The sequence below is a fragment of the Anomaloglossus baeobatrachus genome, chromosome 4 (assembly GCF_048569485.1).
Source record: "Anomaloglossus baeobatrachus isolate aAnoBae1 chromosome 4, aAnoBae1.hap1, whole genome shotgun sequence".
Lineage (NCBI taxonomy): Eukaryota > Metazoa > Chordata > Amphibia > Anura > Aromobatidae > Anomaloglossus > Anomaloglossus baeobatrachus.
The window spans coordinates 37,949,861-37,976,298 of record NC_134356.1 but is presented as its reverse complement, the minus strand read 5'-3'; the positions used below and the strand labels follow the sequence as shown (position 1 = coordinate 37,976,298).

The window sequence follows — 26,438 nt, the reverse complement described above, 5'->3', positions numbered from 1 at the left end:
ACAGGGGATATGACATCATAGACCACATGACATCACAGATATGAGATATCAGGAAAAACTGTCATCACAGAGCACAACGTCATGGATATTACCTGACATCATAGACCATATGACATCACATATTAGGCCACAAGATACATCAGGAGGCACATAAAATCACAGTCATTACCTAACACCACAGGGCACGCGACATCTCAGACATCACCTGGCACGACAGATCACAAGACATAAATCTCACAAGACATAAATCTCACAAGACATAAATCTCACCTGACAGAATGTGTACCGCTCCGATCCCGTGCACATATTTCTCCTGTATCTCTAGCTGCCGGGTATATATTCGGCTGTAAGCTCTTTGGAGCACGGTATAGATTGTATATTAAATTATTTATCTGGGACAAATCTAATTCACTGAGATTTTTCCATTACATAGCTTGTGATTCCTTTTATTCTGCATTCTAAAGGGACCAGAAGGGGTTAAAGAATGTTCAAAAGAAATGATCCTCACTTTGTGTGATGACATCTCTCACCATTGTTCCTCTTAAGGGTGCTCTACACGCTGCGACATCGCTAGCGATCTCTTTAGCGATGTGACACGCCAGATCGCTAGCGATGTTGCAGCGTGTAAAGCACCCCCCTTTAGTTCATTGTTTCAAGGGTGTCTTGCAGATAAAATACATATTTAAGAATGAGTCCTGGTGACGGGTCTCCTTTAAATAATACCAAAAGCAAATTTTTATGTCTTACCGATCCTCGGCCAACATAGATCCGCAGCAGCTCTGAGAAATAGAAGCGCTATCCCCGGTGTGCCAGGCGCGTCACGTAGATCCTCATTCCAGTCCTGATATATATTCTGGCTCCGCTCTTTGGCTTGTTTAGCCGCCATTTTCCATTCTTTTTTTTATTTTTCACTATATGAAGTTTCTTCAACGTCCAACTTCACATTTCATTAAGTTTTCCCTAGGAAGTGACGCGGTGCCAAGATCTGTGGAATAACATCTGTATTTATTTCCATCCCAACCATTTTTTGCTCATTTCTTTCATCGATAAAATAAAAGGTTATATCTTTAAAAGGTGCAAAGGTAGCGGACGCCACCGGAGCCGGGGGCCTGAGGGGGCCCAAACGTCCCTTGTCACATAATAGACACTAATATTGACTGCGTGGTTCTCAGCTATTGTAGGAACTCCCATAGACGTCATTGGAGAGAGCTGTTCACCTATAGTATCTGTACGTGGGGTAGCACCTTTCCAGGGCTCCAAGCTTGAGAATGATGGGTTAATTGGAACACCTTTATACAGGCTGAGGCAGTCAAGAGTAATTATCCAGCCTCTCATTAATGGCACAGGCATATAGTTACACACCTCCAGGATCCGGGCTTTGCTCCTTGCTCCCCTTACCCTAATCAGCTGAACTCTGTTGGGACACAACTCGGGCTTTGCAGATGGCCCGGCGTGCTCCTCTGTGGTCGTCAGCCTGGGCCTACATAAGACTCACCAAGACACATGCCTGTGCCTTGGTTTTTAGACTTAGTATTCCTAAGTCCTGTCTGTCTGCTACCAGCCTCCTGTCTGCCTGCGGATCCCAGTACCTCTTCTACCGGCCTCCTGTCTGCCTGCGGATCCCAGTACCTCTGCTACTGGCCTCCTGTCTGCCTGCGGATCCCAGTACCTCTGCTACCGGCCTCCTGTCTGCCTGCGGATCCCAGTACCTCTTCTACCGGCCTCCTGTCTGCCTGCGGATCCCAGTACCTCTTCTACCGGCCTCCTGTCTGCCTGCGGATCCCACTACCTCTGCTACCGGCCTCCTGTCTGCCTGCGGATCCCAGTACCTCTGCTACCGGCCTCCTGTCTGCCTGCGGATCCCAGTACCTCTGCTACCGGCCTCCTGTCTGCCTGCGGATCCCAGTACCTCTGCTACTGGCCTCCTGTCTGCCTGCGGATCCCAGTACCTCTGCTACCGGCCTCCTGTCTGCCTGCGGATCCCAGTACCTCTGCTACCGGCCTCCTGTCTGCCTGCGGATCCCAGTACCTCTGCTACCGGCCTCCTGTCTGCCTGCGGATCCCAGTACCTCTGCTACCGGGCTCCTTTCTGCCTGCGGATCCCAGTACCTCTGCTACTGGCCTCCTGTCTGCCTGCGGATCCCAGTACCTCTGCTACCAGTCTCCTGTCTGGCAGCTGCTTCCAGTACCTCTGCTACTGGTCTCCTGTCTGTCTGCTGCTTCCAGTACCTCTGCTACCGGTCTACTGTCTGGCAGCTGCTTCCAGTACCTCTGCTACCGGTCTCCTCTCTGCCTGCTGCTTCCAGTACTTCTGCTGCTGGTCTACTGTCTGTCTGATGCCTCCAATACCTCTGCTACCGGTCTACTGTCCGCCTACTGCTTTCAGTACTCCTGCTACCATTCTCCTGTCTGCCTGCTGCTTTCAGTACCTCTGCTACCAGTCTTTTGTCTGCCTACTGCTGTCAGTACTTCTGCTACCGTTCTCCTGTCTGCCTGCTGCTTTCAGTACCTCTGCTACCAGTCTTGTCTCTGCCTGAGGCTTTCAGTTCATCTGCTATCAATCTCCTGTCTGCCTACTTGTTTCAGCATTTCTGCTATCACTCTCCTATCTGTCTGCAGTTTCCAGTGCCTCTGCTTCCTGGCTTCCAGTACCTTTACTCTTGTGTCCGAAAGTGGGGACACAGAAGCCAGTGCTGATGCATCATGGGGGGGGGTCACATAATGTCACAACGTCACGTGAGCTCCAGCACAGTGAGCCCTTGCACTGCTGGAACCGCGCCGGCCATGGAAGTACAGTAAGTATGGGCTTTTTTTTTTCTGGCGGAAACATGGAATCAGAAGGGATTGTCCTAGTAATAAACAACCCTTTAAAAACCCAAATTAATCCTTCAATTTAAAAAATGACGACTGGGTTTATTTTAGACTCTAACTTTGTGTCCCTTCAGGAAGAGACTTTAGATGTCTCAGTTAAAATGTCAGGTCACACCTCTATATACAGCTGATAACACAGGATCCAACAATCACAATAGACCCTGCTCCTCCTCCCTTCACAATGACCTTTGCACACGCTCATTAGATGCTTCTATACAAAAAAAGGGGAGGAGTCTGTTCATTGCTGCTAATGTGCAAGTGAGTTTCCTGAGAAAATATGAAGGAGGAGTCTACAATGCTCACATAACATATTTATATATCCATTGTAGACAAAATATATATATATATATATATATATATATATATATATATATATATATATATATATATATGTATATATACAGTCAGATATTTTACAAACATAAAAAGCTGAGCACCACGTGATAAAACATTACTCAGCCTAACCAGTAACATATTCCATTACGGCGAGGAGGTGCATATTGGGGATAGCCCAAGGAGTATTATTATTGGTATATGCTTGGTTTCTGCCTCCTCTATGACTCCATAACTTTAACCTTTACCTCATTTCTCCCTGTGTCTCCCCCAGGAAAGCCGGCTGCTCTTTTCTACTGGATGTCTCAATAGGCCAACTCTGCAAAGTAAAGCTGCAGCATTTGTTGTTGAGGCCGAGCCAAAGAGACAAACAGCCGACAGGAAAACCCTTTAAACCCATCGCGAGGCCAAAGCCAGAGGCTATAATAGTCGTAATAACAGTAAACAGGAGGTGGGAACACATGGATAAGGCTCGGGAAATAATAGAAAGCCGTATTATGTCATAGATAGTGATCCAAAGATAGATGGATGGATAGATATAGATATAGAATGATATATATTTATAAATATATATATATATATATACATTATATTATAATTTATATAATATATAATATTTTATTATATATTTTCTTGGGACAACACTGAAGATCTGACACATGCCTTAAGTCTCTTGGGCATGGAGGTCACTAGAGCTTCACCCTCCCCACTGGATCCTCTTCCATCCTCCATGATGACATCACTGAGTTGGTGGATGTTATAGACCTTGAGCTCCTCCACTTTTCAGGAGGCCCCACAGATGCTCCATAGGGTTTAGATCTGGAGACGCTTGGTCAGTCCAGCATCTTTACCCTCAGTGTCTTTAGCGAGGCAGTGGTGGTCTTGGAGGTGTTTGGGTTGTTATCATGTTGGAATATGAAGGTAGGGGATCATTCTCTGCTTCAGTATGTCACAGGACATGTTAGCATTTATAGTTCCCTCAATGAACTGCAGCACTCATGCTGACCCCAAACCATGACATTCCACCACCATGCCTGACTGTAGGCAGGACAAACTTGTCTTTGTGCTCCTCACCTGGTTGCCGCCACACACGCTTCACACCATCTGAACCAAATATGTTTATCTTGGTCTCATCAGACCACAGGATGGTTCCAGTAATCCATGTCCTTAGTCTGCTTGGCTTCAGCAAACTGCGACTTTCTTGTGCATCATCTTTAGAAAAGGCTTCCTTCTGGGATGACAGCCATGGAGACCAATTTGATGCATTGTGCAGCGTATGGTCTGAGCACCGACAGCCGGACCCCCCATCTCTGTAACTTCTGAAGCAATGCTGGCAGCACTTATACAGCTATTGTGAAAGACAACCTCTGGACATGATGCTGTGCTTGTACACTTAAATTCTTTAGTCAACCATAGCGAGGCCTGTACTGACTGGATCCTGTCTTGTTAAACCACTGTATGGTCTTGGCCAGGGCGCTGCAGCTCAGTTTCAGGGTGTTGACATTCTTTTATACACTCTTATACAAGCTGTACACTGACTATATTGTTAAAGTGATAAATCTAAAATCAAGAAGCGCTGATAGGGTAACACCAGATGACAAGTGTAGTATATAAAGGAAATATACACTCACCTGCTGTGGTTGTGAGAGTCACAACTACTGATAAGAATGAAGTAATAGCGTCTGCTGCAGCCCCACGTGGATGAGCATTCAAACCGGAGTAGAGAAGGGGTTAACGCCGCGCATCAGCCAAATGAAAGTGTAGAGATGTTGATGAATAAATAACTTTTTTATTTCATCGGTCTACGCGTTTCGAGATCGAAACCTCTTCCTCAGGACCAGGACATCAACAAAGCATCTTTGTTGATGTCCTGGTCCTGAGGAAGAGGTTTCGACCTCGAAACGCGGAGACCGATGAAATAAAAAATATATTTATTCATCAACATCTCTACACTTTCGTTTGGCTGATGCGCGGCGTTAACCCCTTCTCTACTCCGGCTTGAAATCTATATTGTTAAAGTGTCAGATCATCAGTATTGTCCCAGGAAAAGATATAATTATTATATTTTTTAAAAAATGGGAGGGGTGTACTCACTTTTTGGATACACCATATATAAAGAGCTGATTTGATGAAGTTAGTTTGTGGCAGAGGTTACAGGGGATTTTCGTGCTGAGTGAGCCCAAGTCTAGGCTGCAGACATGGAGGATTTCTGTTATAGCGCGAAACCTGGGCTCGATCTGGTACTCCCTGGTTGTGTGGCCGGTTTCCCTCTCTGTTGGACTATAGCATGTTTTGTATTGGTCTAACTGCTGTTAGTTCTCGTGTCTTTTCCTTGCCTTGCTTTCCTGTTTTCTTGGTGTGTTCCCTTCCTTGTTTTGTCTGCCCTATCACATCTTGGGAGGGGCTAGTTATACTCACCATACACCTGCCTCAGCACTGGCTATTTGCCTAGGTGGATGGATGTTTGGAGTCCCAGCTCTTCTGTTCCAGTTTTGTTTTTTCCCTGCAGTTTGTTTGTGTGTTTCCCTTTCCATCATTCTCCCATTCTATTTTTCCGATTTGGAAGGGGTTCCTCTTATTCCGTAAAGGTTTTTGGGTTTCCTTTAGTTTCCTTTGTCTTCCTTGAACTACTGTGTGAACACGTCTTTAGCCCTGTGTCTCACCCTCTGCTTGTGCGCACTTTCTTTATGTTTATTGGCGTTTTGTGTTATAGTTTTATACTTGAGGGTACAATAAGGACACTCAGGCTCAGCCGGTGTTGAGTGGGGACGCCATTGCGTAACTAAGGTGCCAACTTCCGTGGTGAGGCAGGGACCTAACAGGTTCAGGTTTAGGGTACTCCTAGTCTGTACAGGGACTTGTGGTTAACATTTTCCCTGGTTTACTTGTCCCCATGTGGGTGAATCAGCTCAGTCATACCATTTTCCCTAAGACAGGGTGTGACGAAAGGAGAATTTTTGAGGCGTTTGTGGAGAATTATGCACATGCAATTTACCCTGTCCAAGATGAACTGTTGGAACAGGTCATTGAGGGGATAAGCTGTGAAGGTGCAGCAAGATAACATGACTAGTGTAAGGTGTGAATGTGTCAGCGTTCGTACACCTGATAGTTACCTGTCTTGGTGGTTACAGGGCTTGCTGCTGTATTTGGTAGTGGCCCAATGATGACGAAGGTATTGGTGTGTGGCCCTGCTGGAGACCATAAAACGGGGTCAAATTAGGACTGATAAGTGTCAGTTCTGTGGGGACTGACGAAATCTATAGTGGGGGCCTGAAGTACTTTCTAGTGGGTTCAGTTGTAAGTTGTACAAGATGACACGTGTTTGTATCTAAGTAGAAGGTAGTATTACTAAGGCCCTTATAAGCATGGCATGGGTAAAAAGCAGGAGCATAACTACAATATGTGGCAAGATTGCAATAACACCCAGACCCTCGAGCCTAAAAGGCCCAAAACGTCCCTTTGGCTTCTATGAAAAGACCACTATTAAAGAATTTCAATAGTTGGGGACCTAGTTGGAACTTTTGCATTGAGGCCCATGAGTTACAAGTTGTGCCAGTGGTAAGAGGAGTAAGCTCTCAAGAACAGAGTCTTCGTTAGGAGATGTGAGGCCATGGCGAGCAGAGTGCCATGTGGTGTTCTGCCCCTCACTCACTAGGTGTCATGAGGGCTACAGACTGTTCACATTGCAGAGTCTGGCAGGCAACCTGATGCTTCATAGTTGCTCAGCCAGAGTCGGGCATCAACTATTTAGGGCTCTCTGGTCCTCGGTTTAGCAGGAGTTAATTCCTGCTGGCTGGTGAATTTCTGCCGGGGTCACAGGTTGCTGACGTCCTATCACAGCCGCCTCGGCCTTATAAAAAATGGTGGAACCTAGCCTCTCACGCCAAAGATAGCTCCAGCTTTGCTCCAGCATTATCAGTCTTTGTGCTTGGTCGGTGAACTGTTGTATGCAATTTGGTGTGGAAATATCCTTATTGTTTGTTTATTTCCTCCCTGCACTTTATTTCTCCCTGAACACGTATTGTCTTTGCCCCTGTGTGTGCTTGCAGTGAGTTTGAGCCTTGGTTTTTCCTCTTTCTGTCGGTATTTGTGGTATTCTTTGCTCCTGTCCCAACCTTCCCTGGGGTGGAGGAGAGGGGGTGTTGGACCAGGACTGCTCAGGAGTTAGGGCTACGCTGGTGGTCCAGACCTGGCTACCATCAAGCCTACCTCTAGAATAAGGTACAATTTAGGACCCCTAGTCTGAGGGCCAGTCTAGTTGAGTTGTCCTCACTCTTGTGCACCGTGTCAAATCCGTGAAAGCAGGGCCGGAAATAAGAGCAATATTCACCAGGAATTCAGTGAGAATGATGTTTACCATGGGCTGTGTGAAGGAACACAAGTCCTGAGCTGAGACTTTGTGGAGTCAACAGGAACTGAGGCATGAAGAGTATTTCTCGTTGTATTTGTGTTCGGCGTATTGGTTTGGTCCAGGGATATGGTGGCATTTACTATATCCCATACATCCCCCCTAATTTTCTGGTGGCAAAGGAGTGAAAAAAAGAGATAAATAACCCGCCTTTTTGTGTTAATTGGCGGCTTCCTTCGGGCGGCGTCTGTTGGTACAACATCACTCGACGGGAACTATATTCCACCTTTTCATTGACAGATTCCTTGAAAGGATACAGATGCGCATCTTTCTATTTTCTTGCATTTAAGCTATAATTTTCTAATCATATGTGAAGAGCAATACTGCAGTCATCTGGATCAAACAAATCCATTACTCATCCTCCTGCTCTGTGCAATTTGTGTTATGATCAATTTAATATTCCATTTGCTTCTTGGCTGCCGGGTTCAGTGCAGGATGTGTCTCCTGCAAAAGCCCAGAAGTGCAGAGTTCTGCATCACATATCAAGACGAGATCTAATGCCAGAAGTCACTAGGGCCGGCGGTAAGTCCTCTCACGAGACGCTCTTTTGTAGCAATGTATAACGATGACTTGGAAGGGAGTGATATGTTCCCTTTTAAAGGGAAATTCTACCAAGTCAAGAAATTGGAGATAAGAACCTGAACTACTGTATATGACTGCCATGATGACTATGGGATAGCTGTCCCTCAAGCTAGGGGACTCTATGCCATCCCTAACCTCAAGAATACTCCTGATGGTGGAGAGGTCTGAGTCTCCTTCCTGGCCCTTTTTCCTGACTAGTCCTGATCTGATTCTCCCTCCCCGAAAGGGAGGGATGGGACAGGAGTGTGATGAAAACCACAGATAAAGACAGACAACCGAAAACCAAAACTATCACACAGCACATACACAGGATAAGACAGAAAAAGAGCAAGAATGAGAGCAGGAAGGAAGCTACAAAACAACAGGGGTAATGTGATGACTGCCATGAGGTGGCGCTAGACACGCTTGTATACAGTAAATGGAGAGGTAGTCAGACAGGCCGAGATCATAAACCATTAGGGCACGACAGTACATTAGAGCAGGCAGAGACGAGGTCAAGATACAAGCCGAAGGTCAAGGTTCCAGGACAGCATGTACAAAATACAGGTAGCAAGCGGGGACATGGTCAGGAGGAAGTCCGAGGTCAGAAGCCGGGATGTCACAACAGAAACGGGAGCACAGGCAGAGACAAGTAACCAACAGACCAGAGTCGAGAGACCAAGACCAGAACACTGAGCACCATGGGAGCCAACGGCACAACTGTAACCAGGAAGTACTACTGGCGGCGTCCTGAGCTAACACGTTCCCTAATTAGGCAGAGCAATCACCAGGAATGAGAAGCATCTGTAAGAGCACCTCTAAGGACCAGCGTGAAACCCAGTACTTTGAAACAGCCAGCACAGCATTCATCCTGCAAAACGCTCTGCACCATAAGCAAATATATACCGGCTCTGCAGGAGACCATAGGAGAACAATACAGAATATTCTGCACATAGGAATCATGACAGGTAAACTCTACAACCACACCAAGTAATAAGCACAACTTTCACCAGAGAGTTTGGGACACCACACTTCACAGTGTTTGTTGCGGCCGCCTAGTGGCTATGGTATGAATTGCAGCCTGTTGATTTGTGTCTATTGTGGCCGCGCAGTGGCTGTGGTGTGAATTGCAGCCTGTCAATTTGTGTCTGTTGTGGACACTGGTAGCTGGGGGCTTGTATTTTTAGGCTGGGAATACCCATGGTTATTGGGCGCCCCCAGCCTAAAAATATCAGCCAGCAGCCGCCAGAATTGCCGCATCCATTAGATGTGACAGTCCAGCACTTTACCCGGCTCCTTCCAATTGCCCTGGTACGGTGGCAATTAAGGTAATGAGTGAGTTAATGGCAGCTACTAAGTCCTAGATTAGTGATGTCAGGTTTCTATGAGACCCCCCTTCATTAATCTATAAGTGAAATTAAATAAACACAAACACCGAAAAAATCCTTTATTTGAAATAAGAGACAAAAAAGCGTCGTCTTTCACCACTTTATTAACTTCCAAAACACCCCTGCAGGTCCAACATAATCGACACAAGGTCCCACGACGCTTCCACCACTGCTACATCTGAAGCTCACAACGAGCGCCATAGAACATGACTGCCCGCTGTTAGCTCCACGCAGCAACTGAGCTAACCTGCGCGATCAGTGGTGACGTCACCCAGGATAGCCGCAGCCACAGCTGGTATCCTTCATCAGTCATCGCAAATCACCTGAGTGACGTCACCGCTGATTGCGTGGCTCACCTCAGTCGCTGCATAGAGCTCACAGCGGGCAGTCATGTTCTATGGCACTCGCTGTGAGCTTCACATGTAGAGTTTTTGCCTCAGGTGCATTTTTTGTGGGCCAAAAACGTGCATCTTTGTGGTCACCACAAAGATACAATGTGCACGCATAGCCTAATCATGACTATATGTGTGGTCGTAACCATGGATACCTAAGGTCCTGTAATGCCCTGCACATGAGGTAAGGGACATAGCTAATCAGGAGAACTAACTACATTTGTAATTGGAGGTATTTGCTAATATTATTATTACACCTACTACATATTGGGACAGGATCTTGGAGATGGGAATAACCCTTTAAGTCCTGACTAAAGTGAGGTGGCACAGGCCTCGCATTAGATACATGGGGTGCCACTATAGAAAGCGTACCATGGTATGTACACACTACACATAGTGCATTTTCCAGGCCCGAGCGTTATGAGCGGAGGACGCTTTGTTATCTATTGTGATTTGAAAGACACAAGCAGCACTCAGTATGTCACTGAATCATCTCCACGTCCTTGCCGACCTTCTGAAAAACATTGTGCTTTGCTGAAGGTGAATGCATCGTTCTTATCACTCGGGATGATCATCTGCCATTCACTGTGTCCTTGATAACAATAATTCTCCAGCTGATAGAGTCAGCAGGTGAAAAAGAAAAACTATTATTATTCCATTTTTTGAGTCATGCGCTCCAATGTCATAGCAAAGGAAGAATGTGGAAATCTCGACTCTTGTATGAATATGAAGGCAGCGTTAGCACAATATTACACTGGCTTTACAAAGACCAGCTTGACCTTGAAGTCCACATAGTTTGCATGTGGACCTATTTATGAAAAAAAACTATCACTTGCTCAAAATATTTCATTAAATACCTTGTAAAAATCCTTGAGCGCTCCTGATTCTGCCACTTCTTTCCGTTTTGCGCTGCGTCGCTCCATTCCAGAGATATTCACATTTGTTGCTTTTGGAGCACAGTATGTGAAATCTCTGCTTGTAGACCAAGTGGATGCTTCTTCAGACTCTTCTCTGTGTGGGGGGGGATTTGATAGCTCTAAATAAAACAAAACTGAACAAGGGTTGGGTAAATATGCTGTATTAACAAATAATAACAAAAGAAACACACTGTGTAAATATCAGAGAATAACAGTAGGCAACTACAAATGAAATGCAAGTGCAAACAGCACTTATATGTGAATGTCCAGAAATAATAAACGAGAGTCCAACCAGCATTGAAACATGAATGTCCAGAAATAATTTGCAGGAGTGCGCACAGCACTGATATGTGAATGTCCAGAAATTATATGCAGGTGTGTGAGCAGCACTAATACGAGAATTTTCAGAAATAATACATGAGAGTCCATTCAGCACTGATACGTGAATGTCCAGAAATAATAGAGTGTGCACAGCACTGATATGTGAATGTCCACAAATGATATGCAGGAGTGTGAGCAGCACTAATACGAGAATGTTCAGAAATAATAAACGAGAGTCCATTCAACACTGATACGTGAATGTCCAGAAATAATAAGCAGGAGTGCGCACAGCACTGATATGTGAATGTCCAGAAAGGATATACAGGAGTGCGCACAGCACTAATATGTGAATGTTCAAAAATTATATGCAGGAGTGTGCACAGCACTGATATGTCAATGTGCAGAAATAATATGCAGGAGTGCACACAGCACTAGTATGTGAATGTCCAGAAATTATATGCAGGAGTGTGAGTAGCACTAATACGAGAATGTTCAGAAATAATAAAGTAAAGTACACTGATCACTGAACACAGAAACTAGGTTCTTACAGCTCAAGGAAGTCCAGCAGTATTAGCTCTTCTCCTAGATTTGAAGGGAGGGTACCACAGCCAGGATCAGGATATTGCACTGTAAGCAGCAGGCAGCTGAGCAGTTATGAGGCAGAGCACAGAACTAACAAAAGGCAGCAGAAGTCCAGCAGCAAGCCAGGAGTGTCTCAGGAGCCAGCAGCACAAAATACTAAGGAAAGGAATAAGTCCCAGACAGGGACTTATAGGCAGGGCAGACAGGAAGTTCAAGGGCAATACGAGGCAACAGACTCCATCTTGGACAAGGTCAAGAAGACACAACAAGTTCCATGGAAAATCCTAGACCTTACAATTTGGGAGCAAGGGGTGAAAGCACCCCCATATCCCAGAGAAGGTGCTAACAAAAACGCCCAGTTGAACTGCATGCAGAGATTTCACATAGTGCGCTCCAAAAGGAAAAAATATGAATATCTTTGCAATGTAGTGGCACCGCACAAAAAGGAAATGAGAGTCAAAATCAGTGGTGTTCTGGGATTTTTTTCAGCAAGTGACAGGTGCTCTTCCTCGGTGAATCCTCCATGATCAAACTTGCTTTTGCAGCGAATCACAAAGATGAACAATTGGATTCATCACCTTGAAAGGTTTGACATGATCCTCACACCATTCCTGGATACTATTTCCAGGATTGAAGGGGCATTATCTGGCTGAAAGAGGCCATTGTTATTAGGGGCTCAAAGTGTCATGAAGGGTGGTACATGGTCTGTATAGTGTTTAGGCAGGTGGTTCATGTCATATCCATGTGATGACAAGATCCAAGGTTTCCTAACATTGATTAGATCATTACACTACCTCCAATGACTTGTCTTCTTCCCATCCTGGTGCCTTCTCTTCCTCAGGTAAATGATGCACACGGACCCGGTTCTCCTCACGATGTTAAGTAACATGTGACTTTTTTTACATCTTTGTACCGTACCCAACTTAGCCATTTGTGTTACATTATCTTTTCTGTGAGATTGGTGCAGATTGGCTAGCCTTTACTCCCACACCCCACACACATCAATGATCCTTGGGTATCCACTGCTTCTAGTTTCTAGGACTAATAAGCAGTAGAAAGTGAGAACATCGTACAATACCTTCCGTATACCAATAACACCCCTCAAGACCTGCCATATACCAGGAACACCCCTCAAGACCTGCCGTATACACAGAACACCTCATAAGACCTGCTGTATACCAGAAACTCCCCTCAAGACCTGCCGTATACATGGAACACCCCACAAGACCTGCTGTATAGTAGGAACACCCAACAAGACCTGCTGTATTCCGGGAATGCCCCTCAAGAACTACCGTATACCAGGAATGCCCCACGAGTTTGACATAGACCAAGAACACAACTTAAGACCGGCCGTATACAAGGAACACCCATCAAGACATTCTGTATGCCAGGAACACCCCACAAGACCTGCTGTATACCAGGAACAACCCACAAGACCTGCCGTCTACCAGGAATACCCCTCAAGACCTGCCATATACCAGGAACACCCCTCAAGACCTGCCGTATACATAGAACACCTCATAAGACCTGCTGTATACCAGAAACTCCCCTAAAGACCTGCCGTATACATGGAACACCCCACAAGACCTGCCGTATACATGGAGCACCCCACAAGACCTGCTGTATAGTAGGAACACCCAACAAGACCTGCTGTATTCCGGGAATGCCCCTCAAGAACTACCGTATACCAGGAATGCCCCACGAGTTTGACATAGACCAAGAACACAACTTAAGACCGGCCGTATACAAGGAACACCCATCAAGACATTCTGTATGCCAAGAACACCCCACAAGACCTGCTGTATACCAGGAACACCCCACAAGACCTGCCGTCTACCAGGAACACCCCTCAAGACCTGCCATATACCAGGAACACCCTACAAGACTTTACATGTTCCAGGAACACACTACAAAACCTTACATGTTCCTGGAACACCCTACACGGCCTACCATATACCATGAAAACCCTAAAGATCTGCCATATATCAGGAACACCCTACAAGACCAGCTGTATACTAGAAACAGTCCAAAAGACCTACTGTACCCCGGGAACACACCGCAAGACCTGCCATATTTCAGGAACACACCACAAGACCTGCCATATTTCAGGAACACACCACAAGACCTGCCATATTTCAGGAACACACCACAAGACCTGCCATATACCAGGAAAAATCCACGGGACCTATGATTTTGGAGCTGCTCTAACTGGAAAATAAAGTATTTGAGATGGTGTTGTCCAAGTAGTGGACAACTCTTTAAATTCCATAAGATTAGGGTTGATTGATCTGTTTGCCATATTCTAAGTGATGGAGAGTGTATAAATGGCATCATGTACTAGACCCATGAGTACGCGCATGGACCACCACTAGCAGGGGGTGTCTGCTTTACACACACCCTATATGGGGGTATTTGTCTACAGATGCTATACTGCAGATTGGAATAGATGCAGATATATTCCACCAGGAGGCTGTGATACAATCAGATGTAGCATGACAATGGAAGGCATCGCAGGCTGTATGTGTGACTCATAGGACTGACTCATTAGACATAGTCTTACTTCCGAAAAAAAAAGTCGATGTTTTGAAGAAGGAGTGGGTTGTTCATGTGAGAACAGGAAGATAGAGAAGATCTTGTTGTCCTTCAGTGAGTACTCAAAGGAAAAATTCTTTATTGTACAGTTAATTCATGTCTGTCGTGTGACGTCCTGATAATCTGAATCTTCATAACAGATGCAATTTGTGTGGAAATAACCAAGTTCAAAAAGTTTGGGCATTAGTGACATGTTGAACTATCAGATATCTATCTATCTGGTCTATGAAACATCCAAATTTGGGAGTACCATAGAATTTGCTGCTGTTTTCTAGTAAGTGTTTATCTCAACCGTGGTACATTCACAGCTACACTGCTCAGTGCTGCTGTATAATGCCCTCCATGCTGCTGCTATCTGGATTCACAGCTACACTGCTCAGTGCTGCTGTATAATACCCTCCATGCTGCTGCTATCTGGATTCACAGCTACACTGCTCAGTGCTGCTGTATAATGCCCTCCATGCTGCTGCTATCTGGATTCACAGCTACACTGCTCAGTGCTACTGTATAATGTCCTCCATGCTGCTGCTATCTGGATTCACAGCTACACTGCTCAGTGCTGCTGTATAATGTCCTCCATGCTGCTGCTATCTGGATTCACAGCTACACTGCTCAGTGCTGCTGTATAATGTCCTCCATGCTGTTGCCATATAGATTCACAGCTACACTGCTCAGTGCTGCTGTAGAATGTCCTCCATGCTGCTGCCATATAGATTAACAGCTACACTGCTCAGTGCTGCTGTAGAATGTCCTCCATGCTGCTGCCATGTAGATTAACAGCTACACTGCTCAGTGCTGCTGTATAATGTCCTCCATGCTGCTGCTATATGGATTCACAGCTACACTGCTCAGTGCTGCTGTATAATGTCCTCCATGCTGCTGCTATCTGGATTCACAGCTGCACTGCTGAGTGTTGATGTATAATATCCTTCATGCTGCTGCTATATGAACTCACAGCTACACTGCTCAGTGTTGCTATATAATATTCTCCACACTGCTGTTTCTTGCATTCACAGCTACACTGCTCAGTGCTGGTGATGTATAATGTCCTTCATGCTGCTGCTATATGGATTTACCGCTGCACTTTTCAGTGCTGCTGTATAATATCCTCCATGCTGCTGCTCTATGGATTCACAGCTATACTGCTCAGTGCTGCTATATAATATTCTCCACACTGCTGCTTCCTGTATTCACAGCTACACTGCTCAGTGCTGCTATATAATATTCTCCACACTGATGCTTCCTGTATTCACAGCTACACTGCTCAGTGCTGATGATGTATAATGTCCTCCATGCTGCTGCTATATGGATTTACAGCTGCATTTCTCAGTGCTGCTGTATAATATCCTCCATGCTGCTGCTCTATGGATTCACAGCTATACTGCTCAGTGCTGCTATATAATATTCTCCACACTGCTGCTTCCTGTATTCACAGCTACACTGCTCAGTGCTGCTATATAATATTCTCCACACTGATGCTTCCTGTATTCACAGCTACACTGCTCAGTGCTGATGATGTATAATGTCCTCCATGCTGCTGCTATATGGATTTACAGCTGCATTTCTCAGTGCTGCTGTATAATTTCCTCCATGCTGCTGTTATATAGATTCACAGCTGCACTGCTGATTGTTAATGTATAATGTCCTCCATGCTGCTGCTTCCTGCATTCACAGCTACACTGCTCAGTGCTGCTGTATAATGTAGTCCAAGCTGCTCTTGCTTCTGAACATGTGCTACATTGAGACAGGGGAGCAGGAGTCCCTCACGTCACTGTGTGCTGTGTATTGGTGACATCATAGCAGCTAGTTTTGCTCCACTACCTCAGAGACAACTGAATCTTAGAAATAAAGGTGCAGAAGGTGTGAATTTGGTAAAATATGCAGGATGCAAGTCATATAATGGACTGAACTGCAACCCCATTTCCAAAAAAGTTAGGACGCTGTTTAAAATATTACAAAAATAAACAGAATGCAAAGTTCTGGAAATCTCTTATAACTATATTTTATTCACTGCAGAACATAGAACACAGATCAGAAGTTGCACTTTGGATATTTTCCCATTTTATTTGAAAAGATTAAGTAATTTTAAAATTGACCGGAGAAGAGAAGGGGTTAACGCTGCACATCAGCGAAATGAAAGTGTAGAGATGTTGATGAATAAATATCTTTTTTATTTCATAGGTCTACGCGTTTCGAGGTTGAAACCTCTTCCTCAGGATCCGGACATCAACAAAACTTAGGCTTTGTTGATGTCCTGGTTCTGAGGAAGAGGTTTCAACCTCGAAACGCGTAGACCTATGAAATAAAAAAGATATTTATTCATCAACATCTCTACACTTTCATTTCGCTGATGTGCAGCGTTAACCCCTTCTCTTCTCCGGTTTGAATGCTCATCCACGTGGGGCTGCGGCAGACGCCATTATCTTATGCTTGGCAGTGGTTGTGACTTTCACAACCACATTAGGTGAGTGTATATTTCTTATATATACGGTACTACTCCTGTCATCTGGTATTACCCTATCAGCGCTTCTTTTTTCTAGCTTTATCATTTTGAAATTGATGGCAGCAACACATCTCCAAAATGTTGGCGATGGGGTGTCTACCATTGTGTAGCAGCCACTCTTCTTTCTACAACAGTCTGTAAATGCCTGGCAAGGGAGGAGACCAATTTCTGGAGTTTTAGGAAAGGAACGTTGTATGATTCTGTTCTGATGTAGGAGTCTGGTTGCTCTACAGTCCGGGGTCTTATTTGCCCAATTTTTCATTTCTTTCATAGAAAGATCTTTAGTCCAGGTGGCCGTTTCATCACCCGAACTCTTATTCTGGGAAGCCATGCAGCTGGGATGGATGCAGTATGTGGTATAATATTGTCTTGCTGAAATATGTAAGGGCTTCCCTGAAACAGACATTGTCTGACTGGAGCCTATGTTGTTCTAAAACCTCTACATAATGCTCAGCATTGATAATGCCTTTCATGTGTAACCTCCTTCTCCTCACAAATTCAGGAAATGTGCAATGATAACAAGCTGGATGGTCCCTCTTCTCTTAAAGGGAAGGTGCCGCGATTGTAGTTTTTGTATTAATACTCACCACAAATACGGCAGCTCCTGTGTATAGAGATAATAGTCGGCATCCGACCCTTATCTCCTGCAGTGTAGCTGGAGATCTGGAGACGCCCCCTATGTTATCCAGATCATAGGTTGGCGAGGAGATCGCCGCCATCTTTGTGAAGCCCACAGCCTCATGCTGTGCGCTTCACTTTCCCCCTGTCACTGCTTTGTGCTCAGCACGAGTCGGGGCGGTGATTGGAGCTGACATTAGCTGCGATCACTGGTAGCTCCTCCTGTCACGGTACTCAGAGCGGTGACAGGAGGAGCTGCCGAAACACCAGGCTCAAAGGAAGAGGTGTCAGGAGCGGAGGTCCGGGAATGGAGTTAGTATTGGTGGTGCGGAGCGGTGATCGCAGCCTAACATCTATATTACAATGCCTGGCTGCAGATCACTGCTCCCCACTGACGCTGTGTTCAAAGCAAAAAAGAAGAAATCTTCACGCTGCTGTGTAATGAACTCACTGGCACAGCTTTGCAATATCACTGCACACTGATATACCAAAGCTGTGCACTATGGGGCACAGTATTATGGGGCACAGTAATATGGGGGCACAGTAATATGGCGGCACAGTATTATGGGGGCATAGTAATATGGGGGCACAGTAATATGGGGACAAAGTAATATGGTGGGACAGTAATATGGGGGCACAGTAATATGGGGGTACAGTAATATGGTGGGACAGTAATATGGGGACACAGTAATATGGTGGCACAGTAATATGGGGCACAGTAATATGGGGGCACAGTATTTTGGGGCACAGTAATATGGGAACACAGTAATATGGTGGGACAGTAATATGGGGGCACAGTATTTTGGGGCACAGTAATATGGGGACAAAGTAATATGGTGGGACAGTAATATGGGGGGACAGTAATTTGTTGGCACAGTAAAATGGGGGCACAGTAATATGGGGACAAAGTAATATGGTGGGACAGTAATATGGGGCACAGTAATATGGGGGCACAGTAATATTGGGACACAGTAATATGGGGGCACAGTAATATGGGGACAAAGTACTATGGGGACACAGTATTATGGGGCACAGTATTATGAGGCACAGTATTATGGGGCACAGTATTTTGGGGCACAGTAATATGGTGGCACAGTAATATTGGGAAACAGTAATATGAGGACTCAGTAATATGGGGGCACAGTAATATGGGGACAGTATTATGGGGCACAGTATTATGGGGCACAGTATTTTGGGGCACAGTAATATGGTGGCACAGTAATATTGGGAAACAGTAATATGAGGACTCAGTAATATGGGGGCACAGTAATATGGGGACAGTATTATGGGGCACAGTATTATGGGGCACAGTATTTTGGGGCACAGTAATATGGTGGCACAGTAATATGGGGCAATATTAAATGAAAATGTTTAAACAAAACATTAGGCGGGCTTTGCACGCTGCGACATCGGTAACAATGTGTTACCGATGCTGCAGCGATAGTCCCGCCCCCGTCGCACGTTCGATATATAGTGAAAGCTGCCGTAGCGATTATTATCGCTACGGCAGCTTTACACGCACATACCTGCCGTGCGACGTCCCTCTGGCCGGCGACCCGCCTCCTTCCTTAGGGGGCGGGTCGTGCGGCGTCACAGTGACGTCACATGGCAGGCGGCCAATTGAAGTGGAGGGGCGGAGATGAGCAGGATGTAAACATCCCGCCCACCTCCGTCCTTCTCATTGCAGCCGGGAGGCAGGTAAGGTGAAGGTCCTCGCTCCTGCGGCTTCATACACAGCGATGTGTGCGGCCGCAGGAACAAGGAACTACATCGTACCTGTCGCTCCCCCGGCATTATGGAAATGTCGGAGGCTGCAGCGATGATACGATGACGACGATTTTGCGCTCGTTCATCGTATCATCTAGGATTTACACACTACGACATCGCAAGTGACGCCGGATGTGCGTCACTTTCGATTTGACCCCACCGACATCGCACCTGCGATGTCGTAGTGTGCAAAGCCCGCCTTAATACTTTTCATTTTTTAGGTTATTGAAAAATTTTTTTTTATGGCACCTTCCCTTTAAGTCCGCAGGACACAGTGTCCTTGTTTTCCACACAAAGATAAAAATTGCATTTTTATTCCTCTGACCAAAGAACAGTTTTCCATTTTGGCTCAGTTCGTTGACCTTGAGAAGATGGATTGTGATGATATATGGCTCCAGAATATTGACAGTCGGCCTTTTTCTTTGTGCACATGGATTTCTCCAGAATCGTAATATCATGTTCTATAGATGGATTCGGGCAGAGGCTCAAATCCAGGACCGTCCGCTGTATCCCAAATGGTCGGGAGTAGAGGTGAGCGGATTGATTTTTGGGACTCTGGTCCAGGTCAGTGACACCTGGAGAAAAAGAGCAGGAATAAAACAGTAGAAAAAAATGCAACATTTACTCTACATGTGAACACGGCCTCAGCGTTTCATTTTTTTATTGTTTTTTATTGTTTTAATAGAGAGAAAAAATCACGCCATGTTTTTACGTCATTTACCCATCACCATAAATAATCTGATCGCTTTGTTGTTCGGGTCGTTACAATTAGAGGAACACCAAATATGTCTGTTTAATGATTTGTTATGTTTATTATTTTTTTTTTTTAAAAAAAGCCCATTAAAAATGACACCTATTGAAATATTGTTTTATTACTTTTTGGTATTTTATAGGAAGAAAATAAAAATCTTTCTTTTATTCTACCTTTAGAGACATAGTGATTTATTTCTATATGTACCAGTATAATTTGCCTGTTTAGTCAAAAGCTGCACTGTAGCTTCAAGATTACAAAATTCTCCCACTGACATCAGCAGAGCCTGTGGCTCTAGGCTTTAGCTCCTACCTACAATGTTGAAGGTTGTTGGCTCAAGTCCCAGAGATTTATATAAAAAAACAAAGATTTTTATAATTGTCTCACATTATTTTTAGTGGTTTTATAGGAGCAAAAAAAAAATCTGATTTTTTTTCTTCACTTCTAGAACACAGGTACATAGAAATACATTGCTATGTACAGAAGTATCTCTATGTACCTGTATAATCAGCTTAATCTGGGTTCACTACCTGCAATGCAGCTCAAGTATACTAAATTATGCTAGCTCTTTCAAGGGGCAGTGGCAGGGGATGCTCCAGCTCCACTCAGAGGAGGCTCTAGCTCCGCTCAGAGAATGCTCCTGCTCCGCTCAAAGGACCCTTCATCTCCGCTCAGAGGACGCTCCAGATTTACTCAGAGGACGCTCCTGCTCCATTAAGAGGACGTTCCAGCTCCACTCAGAGGACATTCCAATTCCGCTCAGAGGATAATCCAGCTGCACTCAGCAGACGCTCCAACTCTGCAAAGTGGATGCTCTAGCTTCTCTCACAGGACACGACATCTCCACTCACAGTACGCTCCATCTCCACTCAGTCGACGCTACAGCTCTGCTCAGAGGACGCTCCAGCTTCTCTAAAAGGACACTCCAGCTCCGTTCTGAGGATGCTAAAGCTCCACTCAGAGGACACTCCAACTTCACTCAGAGGACGTTCCAGCTCCGCTCAGAGGATGCTCCAGCTCCACTCAGAGGACGCTCCAGCCCCGCTCAGAGGACGCTCCAGCTTTGCTCAGAGGACACTACAGCTCCACTCAGAGTACACTCCAATTCCACTCAGAGAACACTCCAATTCTGCTCAGAGGACGCTCCAGCTTCTCTAAAAGGACACTCCAGCTCTGCTCTGAGGATGGTCTAGCTCCGCTCAGAGGACGCTCCAGCTCCTATCAGAGGATGCTCCAGCTCTGCTCAGAGGACGCTCCAGCTCCGCTCAGAGGACGCTCCAGCTCCGCTCAGAGGACACTCCAGCTCCGCTCAGAGGACACTCCAACTCCGCTCAAAGGACGCTGCAGATCTGCTCAGAGGACGCCCCAGCTCTACTCAGAGGACACTCCAACTCCGCTCAAAGGACGCTGCAGCTCCGCTCAGAGGACACTCCAGCTCCGCTCAGAGGACACTCCAACTCCGCTCAAAGGACGCTGCAGATCTGCTCAGAGGACGCCCCAGCTCTACTCAGATAACTATCTGAGGTTGCTACTTGCTACTACTCTGTAGTGTTTTTAACAGCTTTTTTAACTTCAGTTTTTTATTTTAGCGTTTTTGTGGTATATTTTGGGTCAGTCTTTTTTTTCCAAAATCCAGCAAGCTCTGGTTGTATTTTTATTTCTTTTTTTTACCCTTTAACCTTTTCTATATGTTTTAAAAAAAAAACAAAACAACTAGATAAACACATCTACAAAATAATTATTGTAGGCAAATATGTTTATAAAAAAATATATACTTTCAGGAATCGGACGGTTCTTAATTCCATATATTGAATTTTGGAAAAGTCATCATAGTTAGGTCAATAAAATTAGGTATTCCTTGTTCCTGAGATATGGCTTCTGGTTCCCTATATATATATATATTTATTTTATTTATTTATTTATTTTTGCCAAACGGGCGTGTTCCTTAACTATTCTCTTCACGATGAACACACCCACTTGGCTAACAAGACTAGATTTATATACAGGAAGAAAGGGCCATATCTCAGGAACGGAGAGGTGCAGAAACAAAAGAAAAACACCGCCGGATTCAGGAGAACAGCGGCATTTACACCAACTAAAACAAATTTATGGCAAGTCCCCATTAAGGATGGATTTTAAAATCATGTTTCTATAGTAAAGCTACTGTATGTGACATGGTAAGTCAATACAAATCTGAACATATTTTTTGGGGGGGTTGAATACTTATGCAGGGCGCTGAAAATGGATTGTATAATTGGCTTAAGAGAGAACTCAATACAGTGAAGATCTGATTTGCTTGATTGAATTGTGCTGGTTATTATTGTTCTTAGACGCTTGGCAAAGTCGTGTATTTTATGAGATGACGTCAAAGGAAATAAAAAAAGTCAGCAGCGAGGATGGAATCCAGTGAATGCGAGCGGAGGGAATAGACTACGTGAGGTGACAAAGTTTATTTAGGGAACTAGACTGGGATGAGATGTCACTTGTTCTTCCCTATGGATATCAGCGCGGTCCTGTAATCGAAGACACCGGGGGTAACCAGTCTGTTCCGAACATTTATTACCTCCTAAATCTTCCCCCATCACCTGTGAGTGATAATATTGAGAAGGGCAAGGAACCGCAGGAACTCAGCCAGAAAGTGAAGACCACGTAATGATACAGAGCGGGGGGCAGAAAAGTCACCATCGCTCTGCTGACCCCATAACTGCAGAGTACAGACCTCCTCTGGTAACATCAGCACAAATACTGTGCCCGAAGGGAGCTTCATGGCCGAGCAGCTGCAGCAGCTATACATCACCAAGCACAATGCCGAGCCATACATCACCAAGCACAATGCTGAGCCATACATCACCAAGCACAATGCTGAGCCGTACATCACCAAGCACAATGCCGAACCGTACATCACCAAGCACAATGCTGAGCCGTACATCACCAAGCACAATGCTGAGCCATACATCACCAAGCACAATGCTGAGCCATACATCACCAAGCACAATGCCGAACCGTACATCACCAAGCACAATGCCGAACCGTACATCACCAAGCACAATGCTGAGCCATACATCACCAAGCACAATGCCGAGCCGTACATCACCAAGCACAATGCTGAGCCATACATCACCAAGCACAATGCCGAGCCGTACATCACCAAGCACAATGCCGAACCGTACATCACCAAGCACAATGCTGAGCCGTACATCACCAAGCACAATGCTGAGCCGTACATCACCAAGCACAATGCCGAGCCGTACATCACCAAGCACAATGCTGAGCCGTACATCACCAAGCACAATGCCGAGCCGTACATCACCAAGCACAATGCCGAGCCGTACATCACCAAGCACAATGCCAAGCCGTACATCACCAAGCACAATGCTGAGCCGTACATCACCAAGCACAATACTGAGCCGTACATCACCAAGCACAATGCCGAGCCGTACATCACCAAGCACAATGCCGAGCCATACATCACTAAGCACAATGCTGAGCCGTACATCACCAAGCACAATGCTGAGCCGTACATCACCAAGCACAATGCCGAGCCGTACATCACCAAGCACAATGCTGAGTCGTACCTTACCAAGCACAATGCTGAGCCGTACATCACCAAGCACAATTCTGAGCCATACATCACCAAGCACAATGCCGAGCCGTACATCACCAAGCACAATGCTGAGCCGTACATCACCAAGCACAATGCCGAGCCGTACATCACCAAGCACAATGCCGAGCCGTACATCACCAAGCACAATGCCGAGCCGTACATCACCAAGCACAATGCCGAGCCGTACATCACCAAGCACAATGCTGAGCCGTACATCACCAAGCACAATACTGAGCCATACATCACCAAGCACAATTCTGAGCCATACATCACGAAACACAAAGCCGAACCGTACATCACCAAGCACAATGCCGAGCCGTTCATCACCAAGCACAATGCTGAGCCGTACATCACCAAGCATAATGCCGAGCCATACATCACGAAACACAAAGCCGAACCGTACATCACCAAGCACAATGCTGAGCCGTACATCACGAAGCACAATGCCGAGCCATACATCACCAAGCACAATGCCGAGCCGTACATCACCAAGCACAATGCCGAGCCGTACCTCACCAAGCACAATGCCGAGCCATACATCACCAAGCACAATACAGAGCCATACATCACCAAGCACAATGCCGAGCCGTACATCACCAAGCACAATGCCGAGCCGTACATCACCAAGCACAATGCTGAGCCATACATCACCAAGCACAATGCCGAGCCGTACATCACCAAGCACAATGGTGAGCCGTACATCACCAAGCACAATGCCGAGCCGTACATCACCAAGCACAATGCCCAGCCGTACATCACCAAGCACAATGCTGAGCCGTACATCACCAAGCACAATGCTGAGCCGTACATCACCAAGCACAATGCCGAGCCGTACATCACCAAGCACAATGCCGAGCCGTACATCACCAAGCACAATGCCGAGCCGTACATCACCAAGCACAATGCCGAGCCGTACATCACCAAGCACAATGCCGAGCCGTACATCACCAAGCACAATGCCAAGCCGTACATCACCAAGCACAATGCTGAGCTGTACATCACCAAGCACAATACTGAGCCATACATCACCAAGCACAATTCTGAGCCATACATCACCAAGCACAATGCCGAGCCGTACATCACCAAGCACAATGCTGAGCCGTACATCACCAAGCACAATGCCGAGCCGTACATCACCAAGCACAATGCCGAGCCGTACATCACCAAGCACAATGCCGAGCCGTACATCACCAAGCACAATGCCGAGCCGTACATCACCAAGCACAATGCTGAGCCATACATCACCAAGCACAATACTGAGCCATACATCACCAAGCACAATTCTGAGCCATACATCACGAAACACAAAGCCGAACCGTACATCACCAAGCACAATGCCGAGCCCTACATCACCAAGCACAATGCTGAGCCGTACATCACCAAGCATAATGCCGAGCCATACATCACGAAACACAAAGCCGAACCGTACATCACCAAGCACAATGCTGAGCCGTACATCACGAAGCACAATGCCGAGCCATACATCACCAAGCACAATGCTGAGCCATACATCACGAAGCACAATGCCGAGCCATACATCACCAAGCACAATGCTGAGCCATACATCACCAAGCACAATGCCGAGCCGTACATCACCAAGCACAATGCCGAGCCGTACATCACCAAGCACAATGCTGAGCCGTACATCACCAAGCACAATGCCGAGCCCTACATCACCAAGCACAATGCCGAGCCGTACATCACCAAGCACAATGCCGAGCCGTACATCACCGAGCACAATGCTGAGCCGTACATCACCGAGCACAATGCTGAGCTGCACATCACCAAGCACAATGCCGAGCCGTACATCACCAAGCACAATGCTGAGCTGTACATCACCAAGCACAATGCTGAGCCGTACATCACCAAGCACAATGCTGAGCCGTACATCACCGAGCACAATGCCGAGCCGTACATCACCAAGCACAATGCTGAGCCATACATCACCAAGCACAATGCTGAGCCGTACATCACCAAGCACAATGGTGAACCGTACATCACCAAGCACAATGCTGAGCCATACATCACCAAGCACAATGCCGAGCCATACATCACCAAGCACAATGCTGAGCCGTACATCACCAAGCACAATGCTGAGCCGTACATCACCAAGCACAATGCCGAACCGTACATCACCAAGCACAATGCTGAGCCATACATCACCAAGCACAATGCTGAGCCGTACATCACCAAGCACAATGCTGAGCCGTACATCACCAAGCACAATGCCGAGCTGTACATCTACAAGCACAATGCTGAGCCGTACATCACCAAGCACAATGCTGAGCCATACATCACCAAGCACAATGCCGAGCCGTACATCACCAAGCACAATGCCGAGCCGTACATCACCAAAAATAATGCTGAGCCGTACATCACCAAGCACAACGCCGAGCCATACATCACCAAGCACAATGCTGAGCCATACATCACCAAGCACAATGCTGAGTCGTATATCACCAAGCACAATGCTGAGCCATACATCACCAAGCACAATGCCGAGCTGTACATCTCCAAGCACAATGCTGAGCCGTATATCACCAAAAATAATGCTGAGCCGTACATCACCAAGCACAATGCTGAGCCGTATATCACCAAGCACAATGCCGAACCGTACATCACCAAGCACAATGCTGAGCCATACATCACCAAGCACAATGCCGAGCCGTACATCACCAAGCACAATGCTGAGCTGTACATCAACAAGCACAATGCTGAGCCATACATCACCAAGCACAATGCCGAACCGTACATCACCAAGCACAATGCTGAGCCTTACATCACCAAGCACAATGCTGAGCCGTATATCACCAAGCACAATGCCGAACCA

The 26,438-nt window shown here is 46.0% G+C and overlaps 1 long non-coding RNA gene across 3 annotated transcripts in view; it reads right to left on the bottom strand.

Annotated features, from left to right (window-relative positions):
• Window positions 1-749: 749 nt before the first annotated feature.
• LOC142303110 (uncharacterized) overlaps window positions 750-26,438 on the bottom strand; it is a 141,274-nt gene continuing 115,585 nt past the window's right edge. For all 3 annotated transcript variants that reach the window (XR_012752992.1, XR_012752993.1, XR_012752994.1), the window contains 2 exons: window positions 10,811-11,004; window positions 750-985 (listed from right to left, as the gene is read on the bottom strand). This is a non-coding gene — a long non-coding RNA (uncharacterized LOC142303110). The remainder of the gene's footprint in view (window positions 986-10,810; window positions 11,005-26,438) is intronic.